Genomic DNA, 18,838 nt, shown 5'->3' with positions numbered 1-18,838 from the left:
GGCATGAACCCGTGTCCCCTGCATGGGCAGGCGGACTCTCAACCACTGCGCCACCAGGGAAGCCCTCAATACATTTTAGACTCAGGTTTTCAAGTAAAAAAAAAAAATGGCATTTTTCATTGCATTTGAATCAATACATCTACTTGGCATTTTTATGATATTGACACTTTCAATTCATGAGCGTGATTTATCTCTATTCATTCAGGTCTTCTTTCATGAGCTCCATTTGTTTTTAATCTATAAAGGATTTGGTATATTTTGTTATATTTTCAAGGAAGAACTATATGTTGAAGATACTATGTCTGTTGTCTTTTTAAAACCACATATTCTAATCTCTCAAACGGGTAACATTAAGTATGATGTTACAGATTTTTGTTTAGTTTTTTGTTGTTTTTATATATAGCAGATTGAGGAATTTTTCTTCGATATTTAGTTTGGTAGAATTTTGAGATGATTTAAAAATCTTTCCTTTATTGTGGTGAATTACAGTAATTGGTTTTAAAATATTTACTTACTTATTATTTGTATTTTGGCCCTCTGGTATTCAGAATTGAATTAAAGACTAATCATAATCTTTAGGTTGTGACATGCTCTCATCATTCATAGCTGTGTTTAATTATTTGTTAACATAATGAAAATTAATGAACCCACCAACCAATTCAAGAATTAGAACATTAACAAAAATGTAAACTTACCTATGTGCATCTCCCTGGTCTCATTCTTTGATCCTTATCTACCCATCCCCCCACCCCTTCCCAGAGCTAACCACTATTGGAAATTTTGTATTTATTATTCATTTGCTTTCCTTTTCTTTTGTTCGGTTTTAGCAAGTTATATTTGGGCAAAAGTCTTTTTTTTTTTAATGTTTAGTTCTTGTACAATTATTCATGGTCTCATACTGTTTAATTATATTTTAATCCTTTTCTGTTTAAAGCATGCTCAATTTATATTTTCTGGTTGATAATTTTGCTATCTAATGTATTTGTGGACCAGATTCTACTATCTGTAGTTTCTCCTGGTTCTTGCTTAATAATGCCTTTCAAATGAGTATTACTTGGATCTCCATCATGCAAGAATTATTTGAAGCTTGGACTAAGCTGGATTTCTAGTTGAGAGAATTTGTGTTTCCTTTTTCCAGGGCCTGGGATGTTACCCGATACTCTAAACTGTTTTTAGATGTTTGAACCACCTTGACAGTACGAACTTGGAGGGCAAAGTCACGTGAGGGATTACTGTTGGTTATGAATCCTCAGGTGATATTTTTTGTTCCCTGTCACCAGTGCCAAGTTTAGAGGCAGACTGGTTTCTTTGCAGTTGCCAGTGGTGTGTAGTGTGTGTGTCTGTGTGTGTGTAGCATTGCAAACGTGCAAACTTATTTCTGGTACAATGACGGTACAGTTTTATTGGGTCACAGGAGGGAGTATCACCTTTTAGACTTTCCATCTCTGGCTGACCTTGGGCCTTGTGATCTGTTGCAGCTCTTTGGGCTGTGAAACCCCAAGTCCAAGTCTACTTCATTGATCAAATGTCCCAAGAGGAAACCTGAATAAAGTACTCTTCTTAACCACTTGGTTTCCACTTTCAGTTAGTTTCGTTTTCTGGATGTTTCTTACTTTCTTCTAGTTTTCCTGTTTTATGTACAATTTTTTAGTTGCTTTCAATGGAGGGATTTTTATACTATAAAGGACAGAGACTTGCACAGATTAACTCAAGTTGGAAACACAGGGGATTTTCTTCGAGCCTAATTTCAGGAAGTATAGTTAGATCTGGCTGGAAGAGTAATGCAGCCCTGACCTTCCCCCATGGCCTATTGATTTTCCTTTCTGTTGCAGTGCTAAATGACCTCACACTTCTAGTGTCCAACACCATCCAACTGACTCAGTCTCTCCATGTATCACCTCAAATTCTTGAGATAGAAGATAAAATTGTCTTTGCCTCATCTATAGATGGCAGTATGGTGGTATACTATCTAAGGACAGCATGCCACAATGGTTAGAGCTTGGGTTCTGCAGCTAGACTGGCTGGATTTGAAGCTCAGCTCCAAATCTTGCTAGCCTTGTAATCTTGGGAAACTTTCTGTGACTCAATTTCTTCATCTGTAAATGGGGATGATAATAATATTCACTACCTCACAGTTGTAATGAGGGTTAAATGAGTGACTGCATGTGAAGAGTAAAAAGCAAGAGCCTTGGATATAGTGGCTACTCAATAAGTATTAGTTATTTCTTTCTCCTTCTCACTCGATGTAAGCCCTGGTCTAATTGGCTATGGCCTGGTGTTAGGATCATGTGGTACCTAGGTATGTTCTACCTAGCAGGTCTACCTAGGTATGTTCCTTTATCATCATTGAGAAGCAGACTGAAAGAAAGGAAGGCAGTAGCAAATGTGCCTAATATAGATTGGTGAAATAGAAACAAAACAATTTGTCAGTTTGGAAAAAACATTTTTAAATATAATTTGCTTTATATAAAAAATATACTTCAATGGTAGAATTGTTACCTAAAGAGACAGTTTGTTTTTTAATTGGTGTATAGTTGTTTTACAGTGTTGTGTTAGTTTCTGCTGTACAGCAAAGTGAATCAGCTCTATGTATACATATATCCCCTCTTTTTTGGATTTCCTTCCCATTTAGATCACCACAGAGCACTGAGTAGAGTTCCCTGTGCTCTACAGTAGGTTCTCATTAGTTATCTATTTTATACATAGTAGTTGTATATATGTCAATCCCAATCTCCCAATTCATCCCACCCCCCGCTTCTCCCCTTGGTGCCTGTCCGTTTGTTTTCTACGTCTGTGTCTTTATTTCTGCGTTGCAGATAGGTTCATCTGTACAATCTTTCTAGATTCCACATGTATGCATTAATATACGATATTTGTTTTTCTCTTTCTGACTTACCTCACTCTGTATGACAGTCTCTAGTCATGTATACAGTGGAATATTACTCAGCCATTCAAAGGAAAGAAATTGGGGCATTTGTAGAGGGACAGATGTTTTTAAAAAATTACATTGACTGAGCTACATTATGTAACATTTTACACCTGAAAATTTTCCTGTTGCAATTAATCATATACTTATTGACAGTCTGTTGTGTATGAAACACTGTATTATATGGGAGGAGCAAAAAGGAGGTAAAAGCAGAATATGTTAGTAGGTGTAATTACAGATTATAGGAGTAGAATCATGAGCATTTTACAGAAGAAAGTGTCATTCGTTGCCTAAATATTTCTAGGAAAGCCGTAAACATTTCAAGGACTCATTTTCTCTGTCCTTTTAAGTTCCTCAGGTTTTTTTGTTTTTTGGCTTTTTTTTTTTTTATTGCTTTGCTTGTTTCTTAAGAGAGGAGCATGTAACATAAAAGTGAAGGTCTGGACTCAACCTAATTCCCTACCAATTAGTACATGCAGTTACGTTCTGGGTTATTTCCAGGCCCTCGGTAACTTAAAAATGAATAAATAAAACTAACCATGATGTCATGTGTACAGTGTTTTACGATCAACCCAGTGTTTTCATTGATTCATCTCGTTAATTCAGTGAGGTGGATCAACGCGATAATTCTCTCCATTTTACGGATGAATACAACTGAGGGACCTTAAGTGACTCACAGTCACGTAACAGATACGCAGGAGAAAGAGCCTGACTCAAACATAGGAGTTCCTGCTGCTTGCCAGCAACCAGTCCTGTCACAGAAATGAATATACTGCTGTCAGTCTATTAGAGGATGCTCCCGAGCTCAGAATGTTGCCTCTGGATTCAGGCTCACAGCTGATGACAACTTGTTCAGATTGAAAAACAGGGAAAGCAAGTCTGGTAAAAGCAAAAGGGATATAAATTGGAACAAGGACAGTTTTAACTCCTTTGACACTGAGTAAAACATGTTTAAACTTTCCATCTGAATATATGTTATGTGGGAGCTCAATGTGTACCAACAAGAGACTTTGTTCTTATAACATTTATAAATGTTATTTAATATTGGTTTCTTCTAGTCTCAAGAACATGGAGAGAAGTACTTGACCTTTAAATGCAGAGGGTATAAATTAATTCGTGTTATTACTTCAGCTGAGTTATCTTGTAAATAACACTTTTCCCTCATTAGAAAGGAAGCCAATCTTGCAATTCCCCATAGGTCTCATATCACTTACACCATGCTGTGCTTCATACATTGACCTGGAACCCAAGAGAATTTATGCACAGTTCGTGATTTAAACCAGAAGTAATTTCCTGTGGCATTATGTCACAACATCAACCATGGAAACAAAATCCATTCTTTTTTTTGTTTCATTAGAAAAATTTAAATAAATTCCTTCAGAAGTTCATAAAATTTGATAGGCCACTGTTTAGAGTTCTTGCACTGTGTAAAGTGCAAATCCATTTCTTATGTAAACCGTGTTATCATGCAGTTATCTATATATGTGAGTGTATGTGCCAATCTTTTGATTTTTATTTATTTATCTTAGTGTCTGATGTTTGTCATTAATTTTTCTAGAGAGAAACTGTAGCTTCCTGAGGAAAAACTTCTTACCTTGAAGTAATGAAATATTTTTGCTCACAAAGCTTCAGAGAAAGTAAGGTTAAATATGGGGACTTTCTCTGGATAAATTTGTCATCTTTACTCAGTCCCTGCTCTTTTTTTACATTTTTGTGCATTTAGGCAATCTTCCTCCCCGCCTTGGTCTTTTCCCCAGACTTTGCTTTTTCTATCACCTAACACTGTTTATTTCCAAAACCTCTGCTCTTTCCTTGCTCATAATTTCAGTGACATGTCTGTCTTCAGAGTTTCAGCTCTACCCTCTAAGCTGGTGGTTTCTGAGTCTACAGCCCTTACCCTGACTGATCTCTTGCTGCAGTCCTGCATGGCCATTGCCTGTATGATGTTCTTCCATTCATGCTGTGCCAGTATTGCAAATCCATTAATATCCACCCAGTCTTCCACATTGGGAACACAAGGTCGTTCTTGACATTTCTTACCATCTAGTACAACCACATTTTCATCAAACCCTTAAGACTCAAGCTATAACCTTGAATCCAACATTTCTTCCCGTTCTTGTTGCCACTGCCTTCGTCGGTATCTTTACCATCTTCTACCTGAACTACTCCACAGTTCTTCCCTGCACTTTGTAATTCTCCCCATTGCCCTCAAAGCAATTTTACTGCAAAGCAAATCTAATCATATCTTCCTCATGCTTAAAAACCTATATAGACCTCCCTTTACTGTTGTGATCCGTAGCCTTCCTTTTGCTGTCAAGCACCATCGTATGTTTTCAGTCTCGATTCCTGCCCTTTCTGATCAGGCATCCAATGATTCAGGGCCATCGTTTGCTACATCAGGAATCATACCTTTGAACATTCTGCTCTTTATATCTGAAATGACTTCTTCTTCTCTAACTGAATGTCTTTCATGACTCTGTTCAATTCTCATTTCCTCTATGAAATCATGCCAGAGTCCCATAGGAAGCATTTATTGCTTTCATAGGAACTTAATCTACCCCGCTGTAGCTTGTATCACATTTGACTATAATTATATGCCTGTATGTCTATTTCCTCCACTATGCAGTGAGGAAAAAAACACATCATTTCTTTGTGTGTGTGTGTGTGTGTGTGTGTGTGTGTGTGTGTGTATTTTAACCCAGCACCTAGCTTAGGGCCTACCATATGGGATGTCCTCAGTAAATAATAACTGAATAAATAAATGAATCAATTAATTAATGTCCCACCCAGCATTCAGATTAAATTTTCCCATACTTAGGTTAGAGATATAAATAACTTTTAAAGACTACATCGATTCTCAAAAGACTCTTCTCTATCTTCATTTATATAACAATTTGTTTGTTAGTTGGCCTACTTACCTATTTATCTGTCTTAGCTCAGGCTGTTATAATAAAATACCATAAACTCGTGGCTTAAACAACACACAATTATTTCTCACAAATCTGGAAGCTGGGAAGTCCAAGATCAAGGTGCTGGCTAATTGGATTTCTGGCAGGAGCCCTGTTCCTGGCTTGCAGATGGCCATTGTCTTGCTGTGGCCTCCTATGATGCATGCACACGTGTGACTGAGATTGGGGCCGGGAACAGGAAAGGGAGAGGGAACAGATAGATACGGTTTTCTGGTCTCTTCTTACAGGGGCACTAATCCCATCCTGAGGACCACGCCACCCAGGACCTCATCTAACCCTAATTGCTTCCCAGTGGTTCTACCTCCCAATATCCTCACACTGGGAATTTGGGGGGAACAGAGACATTCACTCCATAACATTTTTCATCTAACTGTATCTATCTGTCTCCATTTCAGCATTATACAGTGATAGAACAATACTTGGAGAACTCAGATTTCTCAAATTATAATCAAATTTTCTATCCAGAAGCTATATGCCTAACTATTAAAATGATATACACTAGCACAGGGAGATCAGCTCGGTGCTTCGTGACCGCCTGGAGGGGTGGGATAGGGAGGGTGGGAGGGAGGGAGACGCAAGAGCGAAGAGATATGGGAACATACGTATATGTATAACTGATTCACTTTGTTAGGAAGCAGAAACTAACTATAATTGTAAAGCAATTATATTCCAATAAAGAAGTAAAAATAAAAACAAAAAAGACACAAAATACAAGTACATATGTAATATATGCATATGTGATTATATAAATATCATATAAAATCTATAAAGATGTGTAAAAAAAATAAAATGACATGCTCTTCTCATACTTGTTTAAAATATTATATTATGACCAGTGTACCTATTACATATTAAACTACGAAAATTATCTACTCATAAGTAATAAAATGAAAGAAAATAAATTCATTTTTATGTGCAACTTTAAAATGAAAGTAGTTGATGGTATTTATAAGTTGTTGCTATAAAAACCTTCTGCTACAAAGTATTTAAGAATGTGTGCCTGTGTAGAATTTCTTCAACTTCAAATTTTATTGTCATTTCCCAAATATGCTTATATGCCTTTCTGCATCCACACTTTTGATCTCTGAATTTAGTATATTTTCTTTTGCAGTCTGTATCTATTAATATTTAGCCTGTCCTTCAAGGGCAGTTCAAATTCCACCCTTTTCAATACTGCCTATCCTGATGACCCCAGCTAGAATAATCTGTTTTCCCTTTTGAATTTTCATAGCATTCCCTGATTGAATAATGTTTTTGGAACTCATATATTATCTTACTTTTCAACTTTTTATGCATTGCATGTAAACTTTCTGAAGAAAAACATGTTTACACCTTTCTATGCTATGCAGTAGTCACTAAAGTATCATACACCGTAGGCCCAGATCATCAGTTGTTGAAACAAGGAACAAAGGAGTGAGAACTGGATTAACTTTGTGGGAATTGTGATACCTCATGGCTCTCCCATCCTTCTCTCTTTTTTTTTTTTGCGGTACGCGGGCCTCTCACTGTTGTGGCCTCTCCCGTTGCGGAGCACAGGCTCCGGACGCGCAGGCTCAGCGGCCATGGCTCACGGGCCCAGCCGCTTCGCGGCATGTGGGATCTTCCCGGACTGGGGCATGAAGCCGTGTCCCCTGCATCGGCAGGCGGACTCTCAACCACTGCGCCACCAGGGAAGCCCCCATCCTTCTCTTTGTATACACCACTGATACTCCAGCAGAATGATGGCTCCCTACTGCGGTCTATTTCCTTGATGGGGTGCACTTCCTCTTTGGGAAGCTCCTAGTCCTTGCTTTACCTTGAACGTTATTATGCTTAACATCAAGTGGCATATATGGGTTCACTAGTGGAACACTCAAAATATGAGATTTTCTGCCTTTCATAGGTTACAATGTAATACAGAACATTCTTCAGATAGCAGTATTTTGACATAGTTGGAAGATAATACTTACGAAGCACTGTTTACCAGTGTCATGAAAATTGGCACCTTGCTAAACATCTTTGGAGCTGTTTCCTTATCTGTAAAAGGCAGGTGGTGAAACCTCTCTTAGCAGGGTTGTTGCAGCTATTGAATGAAACACACATGGAGGTTACTTGGCTTTTACTGGGTGCTCCAAATAAGTCAGCTCCTTTCTCCCAACTAATGGCTATGGACTAAACAGTGAAAATGATTCTTAGCATAGACTCAGCTAGCACTATGAGAAAACTTAACATAGTAGTTTTGTTACCTCGAGTTTTGAAAGTTATGTTCATGGAATATACATGCATTTAATCTTCAATGATTTTTTTCACGATAACTGTTTTGTAATAAACTTGTAAGATTAGAATTGTATCTTTCCAGGTGCTAGTTAAACATTAAGCTAATTCTCTGATAAGAGGATTAAATGATTAAAATCAGTGGTTTTTTTGGTATCCATTAGGGAAAGCCTTCAATTTCCTTTTTGTCAAATCACATATTTAGAAACTAAATATGTAAGATATTTGTTTCGAGGACAAATAGCTGGGAAATTTGATTGTATATGTATTGTATTCTTTTTCAATAGAAGATATTTATAGCTATGTATTAATTACTTAGGTAGTCAGTTTATTTTTGGTTAAAATTCAAAATTAGAAATTTTGAATTCAGACTAGTTTTAAGGTTGAGGGTGAGGTAGAGGGTGATGGAAATGTGTTTTCATGCTGCATCAGTTTGGCTTCCTGAAGAGTTTGACATACAAGGCTATTTCTTCAGCTTTTATTAGGAATTGGATTTATTTTCTTCCTGAGTTTAGGCTTATAGCTCAGGCAAAGACATAAGCTCTTCTGCTGCTAGAACAGGTCTTTGGGAAGAAAATACATTCCATTCTGTGCTTTTGTTTATAGCAAAATGTCAAGTCAGTTACCTACAGAACACAAACCTCAAGAATTCTGGGATCTCAAGCTTGAAATAGATGGACACATCTGCCAGGAGAAGAAAATTGGTACTGGATTCGACAAGGCCTAGTAACACAGTGTTATATTTAGATTCAGATAGCCAACAGGAAATATTATGGTTCATGCTATTATGTGTTACTGTATATAACTGCCTCGTTGATCCAGTTAAAACATATATTGAGTTCTCTACATGTTCAAAGCACTGTTCTACATAGAGCTTCTCGGGAAAGTAAATATAAAGCAAACCTGATTCATGACTGTAGGGAGGTTAAGTCAGCGTGTGTGTATTTGTGTGCATGTTCATATGTGTGGGTGGGGCAGGGTAGGTCAGGGATAGGGAGAATTAAAAAGGCAAATAAATGACTATAGTGTAATATAAGATACAGAGAAAGATACATAAGAGAGAGAAACAGATCTGAGAAGGGAGGAGTCACATTTTGATGGGAAGGTACCCTTGCATCTGCCCCTTAGAGGTAAATAGGGTGAGTGAGAGATGCACCAGCAGAGGGAAGGCTGGGGCCTCATTACAAAGGCCAGGAAGGAAACGGTCAAGTTAATTGAACTTCATTGTAGGCTATGTGGATGGGAGTAAAATGGATTAAAGCTACCTGGTAGAATTTGGTATTATTTCACTATTAGAGACGTTAGATTTAACAGAGTGTGATTTAAAATTTGTAACTTAAAGTGGAAAAGGGAGGGAATCATGTTTCCAACCCTGATCTTCTTTAGATTCTTTAAACCAGTCTGGGTTTCTCAGCCTCAGTATTATTGATATCTTGGATTGGATAATTACTTTTATAAGGATGTTTAGAGGCAACCCTGCCCTCAACCCAGGACTGGGACTAGAGGGAGGCAAGGGAGGAAGGTAAGCCATGGTTTTAAGGAGGCACTCACTCCCAGGGCCCTATGAGCTTTAATCTTGTGTCTGGGTGACCCTAAGGGTGAGTGAGTGCCTCCTTAAATTTTGAGCCCCAGGCACCTCCCATGCCTGCCACAGTCCTGGCACTGCCTCCATCCACCAGAAGCCAGTAGCACCCTCCCAGTTGTGACAGCCAAATAAGTCTCCAAAAACCTTCCAGGTTAAGAGACACTGCAGTCTAACTGGAATAACTCAGCAGATTTCTTTTTCATTTGTAAAATGCCAAGAGGAGCAGCCAGCAGTGTGATGGAATTCAACTGAAAGGTAGCAACTAAATACAGGTACAATTTGGGCTGAGACACACTTGGGGAGTAAGATTTGAAGAGAGAGCTGTGGAAAGAAGCTGCTGTGATTAATGGGCTGATAGGCATTGGCATTAGGAAGAGACAAGGGTTTGTATGAAAGTTACCCGAAGGTGAAGGATCCATTCTGCTGTTAATAATATACCTGACTTCTAGGCCTTGGCTGCACTGAAGAATAATAATTCTGCTGTCAATATTGGGGTCGATATAACAAGACTTCCAAGTATGTTTTCCTGGTGCTCATACAAATGCTCAAAAAAGTCTACAGCATGCTTGTACTTTATTTTCTTTTTACAGAATTAGGCTGTCTTCTTGGTTAATACGTCATTGTGCTTATATTTGCTGTTATCAGTTCTACTCTATTCTGTTTTCTTGGGCTCTGGGGAAGCTGTGGCACTTGGTATTGTGCAGTTTGTGCAGTGTGGTTGCCAAGATTACAGATACATCAGGCCCTAGTGGACTACTAACCGTATCAGTTACTATGAGATCACAAAGACCCGTAATATTGTGTGTATTTTCATGGTAGGGGTTAAATACAAGTGATATGGTTAATTAATGTTTAGCAGTAGAGTTTAAAGCCTGAAATTCCAGGTGTCTCACATTCAATAATGTGTCAACAGCACATAGCTCCATATATTTTTGTGGCACTTAACCACAAAAGTTGGTATGTGATAATAATAACAACAGTTGAGTTTTATAGCTCACTAACATCTACCAGGCAGTGTCCTATGTGTTTTATTTGCATTTATTGTTCCAGTAACCTTTGGCGGTGGCTAATATTATTATCTCCATTTTATGGATATGGAAACTAAACTTAACCAGTTTCATTAACTTGCCCACAGTCATACGGTTAGGATCACTTGATTCCAGATCTGCCAACTCCTGAGTGCATGTTCTTAAATATTGCTTCAGGGCTGCCTGTAAATGACCTTGTAGGTTGTGCAGGGCACAACTCCAGGTGTCTGCCTACACATTGTACACATTGTGAGTGCTCCAAGACTGTCCTGGTAGGTGCACACACAAAGAAGTGAATTCTAATGCTTTTAAGTGTTATTTATTTTTACATTTTTATTGCATGGTATACAGTGAGTGATGGGAACCTGGGCAGGGATTTCTTTCCCTCCCTCCCTCCTTCCTTTCTCCCTTCCCCCCCTCCCCCCTTCCCCCACTTCCTTCCTTTCTCCCTTCCTTCCTTCCTTCCTTCCTTCCTTCCTTCCTCCTTTCTTTCCAGCAAGGACATGCCTGGATGTAAATTCCACTGAGGAAAGGATGGAATTAAACTAAAAGGTTGTTTCTTGCCTATTGTTATTTCCCATATTCTAGTGCAGCTAACGCTCTTAGGAGAATGAAGCTACCCCTCTAGAAGTCCTCCTTCAGGTAGTGTTAGTGAAAATCGTATAATGCCACCCATTCTTTTTCTGAGGCCTGAGGCTAGAATATTCTCTCACTATTATTTATTATTGTCATGGAGCCATTAGCTTTTGCCATTAGAAGCTATACTTATACTAAAGGTGTTAACAGCTGGATGTATGTGCTCCAAATTCTCATTACATGCTGCTGACCTCTCCCTATAAATCTCAGCTTGGAGATATCAGCTTTCTACTTGTTGGCTCTAATTGGAAAGTTCTCTGCTATATCCAGGTACAGAATGTACTATCAGAGCTTGAATTTCTGCCCCTTATTAACATTGCCTTTGTGACTTATTTCTTCAATTCTCTTTCCATTGGCAATCTGGCTGAAACAAATTCCTCAGTTTTATATACAAAGTGAGCTTGTGGTAGAACACATTACAAATCATGCAACGCAATAAAAGAGAGCACAGTCTAATACTTTTACCATTAGAGAATATTAAAATGTCCTTTACTAATTAATTACTTGCACACCATTTTTTCACTTAATTATTTAGAAATAAATTCATGCATTTTTCATCAGTTTGAAACTCATTTTACAGTTAAAAATCCAGCTGTCAAGTATGCAATAGGAAATTTCATGAAGAGTTTGTGAGGAGTTGTGTTATAATTTCCTGAAACCTACCTACACTTCAAATGGTTTCTAGTTTTATGGATATGGAAACTAAAGACTTGTGTAATCCAGAGGTGGCAAAGGGAACGTTTGTGACTTGATTCATCTGTCCATCAGGAAAAGTATTTCCCTGAGAGAATCCTTTAGATTTCCCATATATTTAAGCTGGTGAATTTTCCGATGGTGTATCATTATATCCTTTTTTTGAAGTAGGAAGCCTATATACCATACTTAAAAACTCTTAAACACTCAAACATTTCTGTTCTAGGTTCTTTACATATGTTAATAATGACATACTAGAAATCAGTGTTACTCAGAAAGATTCATCTTAAGTGCATACTTAGAAGTATTTTTGTCTTCAGTAGATATTTAAATATTTAAACAGTTCTCAAATTTCAGTCAAAAAGCACTTTGAAATAATTGTGTAGGGTATGCTGAATGTGAGTTCTGTTCTCCTTAGGTTTTAATTTATTTTTTCTATTAAAAATTGATTAAAAAAAATTGATTAAACAGTTTTCAAATAAATGAAGCTCAAGCTTCATGAGGCCATGAGGTAAAATGATCAAAACTGTATGATTTCTAAATTAAGATCTATGTAGAATTATGATATTTCCAAGACATTAAACACAAACACTTCCTTTTTCCTCAAATTAACTTATTTTCCCTAGCATTAATATCAAGAAAATAGGACAAATTTTAACTTAGAAAAATCTTCATTATTGAAGTTTGAGGTTAAATAATCATCCCCTTTTTGGAAGAGGATGGAACAAAAATTTTCCAGGCCTTTTCTGATTAAGTTATTCTACAGAACATTTAGACTATGTGCTTCTCTTATATTTGGTGACAAAATATGTGTACAAAATAGGAATTTATTATTGGATGTTGTTACTTTCAGAATTATAGGGGTGCTGGGCAAATTCAACTGAAGAGACAATAGGTGTATTAAAAGATTATGTATAACTGATTCACTTTGTTATAAAGCAGAAACTAACACACCATTGTAAAGCAATTATACTCCAATAAAGATGTTAAAGAAAAAAGATAAACTGAGGCATATTAAAATTCTTAAGCATTTGAGCAAAAAGCTATTGGAATTAGCACCAAACCAGAAGAGATTAGGAGTGCTCCGCCAACAGGAGCCTAGGAGACACTTTTATAGAGAAAAAGCAGAAGCAAAGTAAGGAAGTTGTTGGCTGGCTACGGCTTACAGCCTAGCTGGCTGCTTGTGATTGGTTGTCTTTAGTGTTTTGAGTTCATAACCGTGAGGCACTTACAAGCATAGATTTTGTTTGCTTACATAGACCTCCGCAGCATTACAGCCACCACAGTCTAACGGCCTCCCTGTTTAATTAATTTAACAATAAGTACACACTTTGGATATGTATTATGAATTTGATTGCATGGATTTAAGAGAGATTTCAGCTTTCACGTAGCATCAAACACACTGTGTTAATCCAAATGTTACTCTCTGAGTGCATAGACCTGACATTATTTTTCAGATAATATGTAGATTGTGAGAAAATAATTCCTGATTTTGAAAACTTAGAAAATTTTGTTCCTATTTCCAAAATGGATCTGTGCTAGTCAAGTACCACTGACCTCTTTGCTCATTTCTTTATATAGAAAATGGAGACCATGGTTAAGAATAGTCAGCTTCTACCTTTTGAGTATTAAAGAAGAAACTATCACCAGGTCACACCGCTTAATTGTAAACGTGGTCTTTTCTGGTTTAGTAGAAAGGTTATCTTTGTTTCAACCTCAGATTGCCCTTAGTAAAAGAAGCAGCTCCCATTCTGATCTTTTTGGGTGCACATTGGAAGACAAAGGAAGAAATGTGTCACAAATATTAAAAACTGTTAAAACTTAGGATACCACTAAATGTGAATCTGTAATCTGTAATACCCACATAAATGTCTCGGGCTCAAAGGACACTAACAGAATGCATTTGGCGACAAGAGAATTTTTTTCCCCAAATACTTTTAATACAACAATAATCTGATATTTTATAGTGACTAGTCATTTCCACCTCTTTGCCTCCCTGCTCTTTTATCATTCTATTTCTCCGTTTCCTCCTCCTTCTTTCTTTCTTGGCATTCCCCTAAAAATAGGAATGTATTCTATTATCGTGGTCATTGCCTTTTATTTTTTAAGTTGCCATTATTTTCCAATCTTGTGATTCTTGTTTTATAGGAACTACAATTCTGGATGGAGGAAGAATTTTAAAAATAAAGTTTTTAATAGTACTTCCTTTTCTGTTGCATTTCAGTGGGTTAATAACTTTTTCTGAAAAAAATATAATTGATAGTGCTATGTGTTATCAAGTGCTAAGCTGTCTGCAAGTAGTATATCATTTTATTATTTCAGTGACCTATGAAGTATTTCTATTTTGGAAAGGAAGAAACTTTGACTTTCAGAAGGTTAACTAAATTTTCCAAATTCACGTAGCTTGTTAGTGGCTGGCCCGAGAAAAGACAGATCCTGACTCTTAATTTTTAAATATTCTGCAAGTAATTCTTGGATGTCTTAGAATTAAGCATTACTTAAATAGTTTCTCAGTACATCAAGTATAAATATTAAAACCTCTTCCATGATAATCTTTTAGAAAAAAAGTTTGTATGTTTCTAAAAAAGTGGACTAGAATCTCTGATAACTGTGTTTGCTTATAATTAACATAGGAAACATAGTATTAAGTACTTGTATGAATATCAAATTATAAGAACAGCAAAAGTATTTTCCTGTGTTCATATTTCTGTACCTCATCTATTAATACATGAGTTGCATTATACCTTGGTTGTTGACATGATCTGAATTAGCATAGTTCTGTTTTCAGCTTCAAATACTGATTTGGTAGTTTGCAATCCAGTCCAGTTTTTATCTATCATTGGGAAGTATCAACTCAGTAATACACACCTAACCAAATTTTATAATCCTTTAGGCTCATGGGCTCTGACCTTGAAGCCTTTAAAAAATATGTTGGTTTTGTTTTCCAGAGATTCTTAGCAACTCCAAGACTTGGTCCAGGATTTGAAAGCTAATTTTTCATAATGCCCTTGCAGTTCTTACCATCTTTCTTTGATTTTATCATTCCCTATCCTGGAAATTAGTCTTTAGTTTGCGCTCTTAGTTTTTGTTTGCTACAGTGTATTGTTGTGCTCCTGTCTTATTCCTCCTCTTATAATGTTCTTACAGATTATTACTGTTTATATGCAATAAAACAAACACAAAAACAACCCAAACTCTTTGTGATAGTGAGGGAGTTGAAACCATGCTGTGTGATCAACGTGATGTAGGAAAAGACAGTGTTGCCAACAAAGAATGGCAGCCATTGTCACTGGCTCATTCTCATCGTGGGCTTAAAATTCACGTTTCTACTTAGAGCAACATCAGCAGATGCTAACCCATGTTTCAGCCTTGTGCCAAATTTAAATGCTTGTAAGGAAACTCAGAAATACTGCTAGAAACGAAGGAGGCACTAGACTTATGCAATCTGTAAGCAGACCGAAAGGAAATTTGTGATTTACTCTTTGTTTTTAATATTTGACTTTTGGGGGAGGGTAGATTTCATGATTGCAACTTACACATTCTATTTAAATTTGGTGACTGTCCCTTTTTCGTCATTGGAAATAATATGTTAAGTTGAACTCTGCACTCTGACAGAAAAAAACACCTTAGAATTTCATTCCAAACATTGAGATTGTTCTTTTCATTTTCTACAAGAAATTAAATGACTGAGATTCTGAAAATAATGTAGTGCTTTCTCTAAAATACTCTTGCATTCCATCTACCCAAATAGCACAAGGATCCATGCCACCGTTGGCTACTAAAGCCATTTATCATGCCAAATGTTTGCAATTGTGTAGGATTTATTTCAATGATTTTTTTTTTTCTTTTTTACTATTTGACTGACAGATGTAATGAAAGTCATTGGCAGCCCCTATCAGAAACAAGTGCTGCTGTGTATTAACAACTGAAAATACCCCTTTCATCTTGGCAACCTAATAGAGAGCCTGGTATTCTAAATGTCTTCTCAAAAAAAAAAAAAAAAAAAAAAGAATATTTTGGTGCTTAGGCAAAGTCTCCTCAGAAACCTTTAAACTTCTGTTGTACGGGTTTTTTGAGAGGAGCTGCATGTATGAAAAATGACTTACATGGGCAAATTGAGAAGTCTACAAAGGTTTCTAGTTGAACAAAACACTGAGGGCAACATTTGTATAGAAAAATTTTTTAGTATATGTTTGTTTGTTTGTTTATTTTTACAGTTGACCCTTGAACAACAGGGGTTTGAACTGCGCTGGTCCACTTCTACAGGGATTTTTTTCAATAAATACATACTAGAGCACTACACAATCTGTGGTTGGTTGAATCTGTGGATACGGAACCTCGGATATAGAGGAACTGCGGGTACGGAGGGCCGACTATAAGGTATACTGGGGTTTTCAACTGCATGGAAGCTCAGCGCACCTAACCCCTCTGCATTGTTTAAAGGTGGATTGTATATACATACACGTATTACTTGAAACAATCGTGTATAAACTCTTTAAGCTTTTTCTCTGCCTTTATATTGGAGCTGTGGTAGCTGCCAGGATACGTTGTAGTAAAATAGCACACACAAAGTATTTGCTTAGGTAAATCTGTATCCTGCACCCACCTCTTCCATCTCAGAGGCCTTCCCTAATCACATTAGCTAAAAGGACCATTTCCCCCAAGCCCTTATTCCTATGATACTTTAAAAAAATTTACCTCATACAAAGCAATCCTTTTAATTTGTCTGTTTGTATCCCCTACTAGGGCAGAGTACATTGTGTGTTCATTTTCTGCCAGATTCTCCTGAGTCTAGTCTTACATATAACATGCACTCATGCACTATTCATTCATTCAAAAATAATTCTTAGTACTCGTCTTGAGATGGGGAAAATGTGATGAACAAAAATGAAGACCCTGCCCTTATGGGACACAAAACTCTTTGTATTAAAAAGTAAATTTTTTTGATAGTTCCAGATTTATTCTATAACTGTGCAATAGTTTCTAGGGCTCTTATTATATATGTGTCAGAATAGAAATAAAGCTAGTCTTTTTTTTAATGTTCCCTTTATAACTTTTCTGCCTTTATTCCAGGGAGTCACTTTAGCATGGGTAAACATTATCGGTTATCATTGTTTCTTACTTTCTCCATTTGTGAAAAGAGGGAGCCAATTCCAAGGCTTTTCTACAGCCTAGGGCTTAATAAACCATTATCAATTGTGCTTTCCAATGTGTGTCAGTTTCTCTTTATAGAGAGCCTTTCTGGCCTTTTCCTAGATGTTACTAATAAGGCAGTTTAGAGTTTGTTTGGTGGGAAGATGTGCAGTAATGTTAATAGTCCACCATTTTGGAATATCAGTATTCTATCCAAGTAACCTGAAACACTGAATAAAAGTCTAACAAAACAGGCGTTTCCCAATGTTGCTTTTTAAATGGTGTTTTAAGAAAAAAATGCTTGAATTTACAGTTTCTTTTTTAAATTAATTTATTTTATTTTTGGCTGAGTTGGGTCTTTGTTGCTGCATGTGGGCTTTCTCTAGTTGCAGCAAGCGGGGGCTGCTCTTCGTTGCAGTGCGCGGGCTTCTCATTGCAGTGGCTTCTCTTGTTGCAGAGCATGGGCTGTAGGTGCGCGGGCTTCAGCAGTTGTGGTGCGGGGGCTCAGTAATTGTGGCTCGCGGGCTGTAGAGCGAAGGTTTAATAGTTGTGGCTCGTGGGCTCTAGAGCACAGGCTGAGTAGTTGTGGCTCATGGGCTTAGTTGCTCCGCAGCATGTGGGATCTTCCCAGACCAGGGCTCGAACCCGTGTCCCCTGCATTGGCAGGCAGATTCTTAACCACTGAGCCACGAGGGAAGCCCTGAATTTACAGATTTTTAATATTGTAACCTTAATTTATTTTAACTTAAACACAGTCTAATATAAAACCTTTCCTACCCATTTTTGTGCTGGAGTAATACTTTATGAACTGATGTGACAAGAGCTGCGAAAGTTGCTGTCTTAGCGTTTCCCGTATGAATACACTGTCATTTGTTTCTTTGCTTCATACTGACCCTTGGGCCTGGAATGTCCTTCCCCTTTTCCTTTTAGTTCACTGGTTCCTTTCTATCTTTTAAGAAACATTGCTTTTTCTAGGATTCTGTCCCTGTCCTTACTTACCTGAGGCTGGTTAATTATCATAAAGCCATGCACATCGTTATTTCTCAGTGTTTTCATAAAGCCATGAGCATAGTTATTTCCTTTATCACATTTTTCATAATTATTTATTTCTAGCTTTGCATCCCCTAATTAGTCTGTGAGCTCTTTGATCCTAGAGACTTTATCGTGCTCTGGTTTGTAACAATCTAACCCAACACGGTGTCTGGCACATAGATTGTCGGAGACTTTTCAGGTGGCTATAACAAAATACCACAGACTGGGCAGCTTATAAACAACAGAAATTTATCTTTTATAGTTCTGGAGGCTGGAAGTCTGAGATCAGGGTGCAGCATGGTCAGGTGAGGGCCCTCTTTCAGGTCGCTGATTTCTTGTATCCTCATATGGTGGGGGAAGTGAGCTAGCTTTCTGGAGGCTCTTTCATAAGGGTCCTAATCCCATTTCTAATAACCTTGCAAAGGCCCTACCTCCTAATACCATCATCTTAGGTGTTAGATCTTCAACATAGAATTTTGGGAGACACAGACATTCAGAACAGAGCATAGATCATGCACAGTATATGTCCATAAATGGATGAATAAAAGTTAAGGATTAAGATTGGATCCAATTCTTTGTGCAG

The 18,838-nt window shown here is 37.3% G+C and overlaps 1 protein-coding gene across 11 annotated transcripts in view; it reads left to right on the top strand.

Annotated features, from left to right (window-relative positions):
• The window catches only part of SLC16A7 (solute carrier family 16 member 7), a 164,114-nt gene that overhangs the window by 26,699 nt on the left and 118,577 nt on the right, over positions 1-18,838 (top strand). For 2 of the 11 annotated variants that reach the window (XM_024737080.1, XM_024737079.1), the window contains exon 2: positions 16,308-16,470. The exons of 7 other annotated variants lie outside the window; for them this stretch is intronic. The gene's annotated coding sequence lies outside the window, so the exon portion shown is untranslated. Of the gene's footprint in view, positions 1-9,847; positions 10,006-16,307; positions 16,471-18,838 lie in introns of those variants that run through there. 2 more of the 11 variants (XM_024737081.1, XM_024737083.1) reach the window with 2 other exon arrangements.

This window comes from Neophocaena asiaeorientalis, unplaced genomic scaffold (genome assembly GCF_003031525.2).
Source record: "Neophocaena asiaeorientalis asiaeorientalis breed wild unplaced genomic scaffold, Neophocaena_asiaeorientalis_V1.1 scaffold134, whole genome shotgun sequence".
Lineage (NCBI taxonomy): Eukaryota > Metazoa > Chordata > Mammalia > Artiodactyla > Phocoenidae > Neophocaena > Neophocaena asiaeorientalis.
This window is presented reverse-complemented; position numbering and strand designations above follow the sequence as displayed.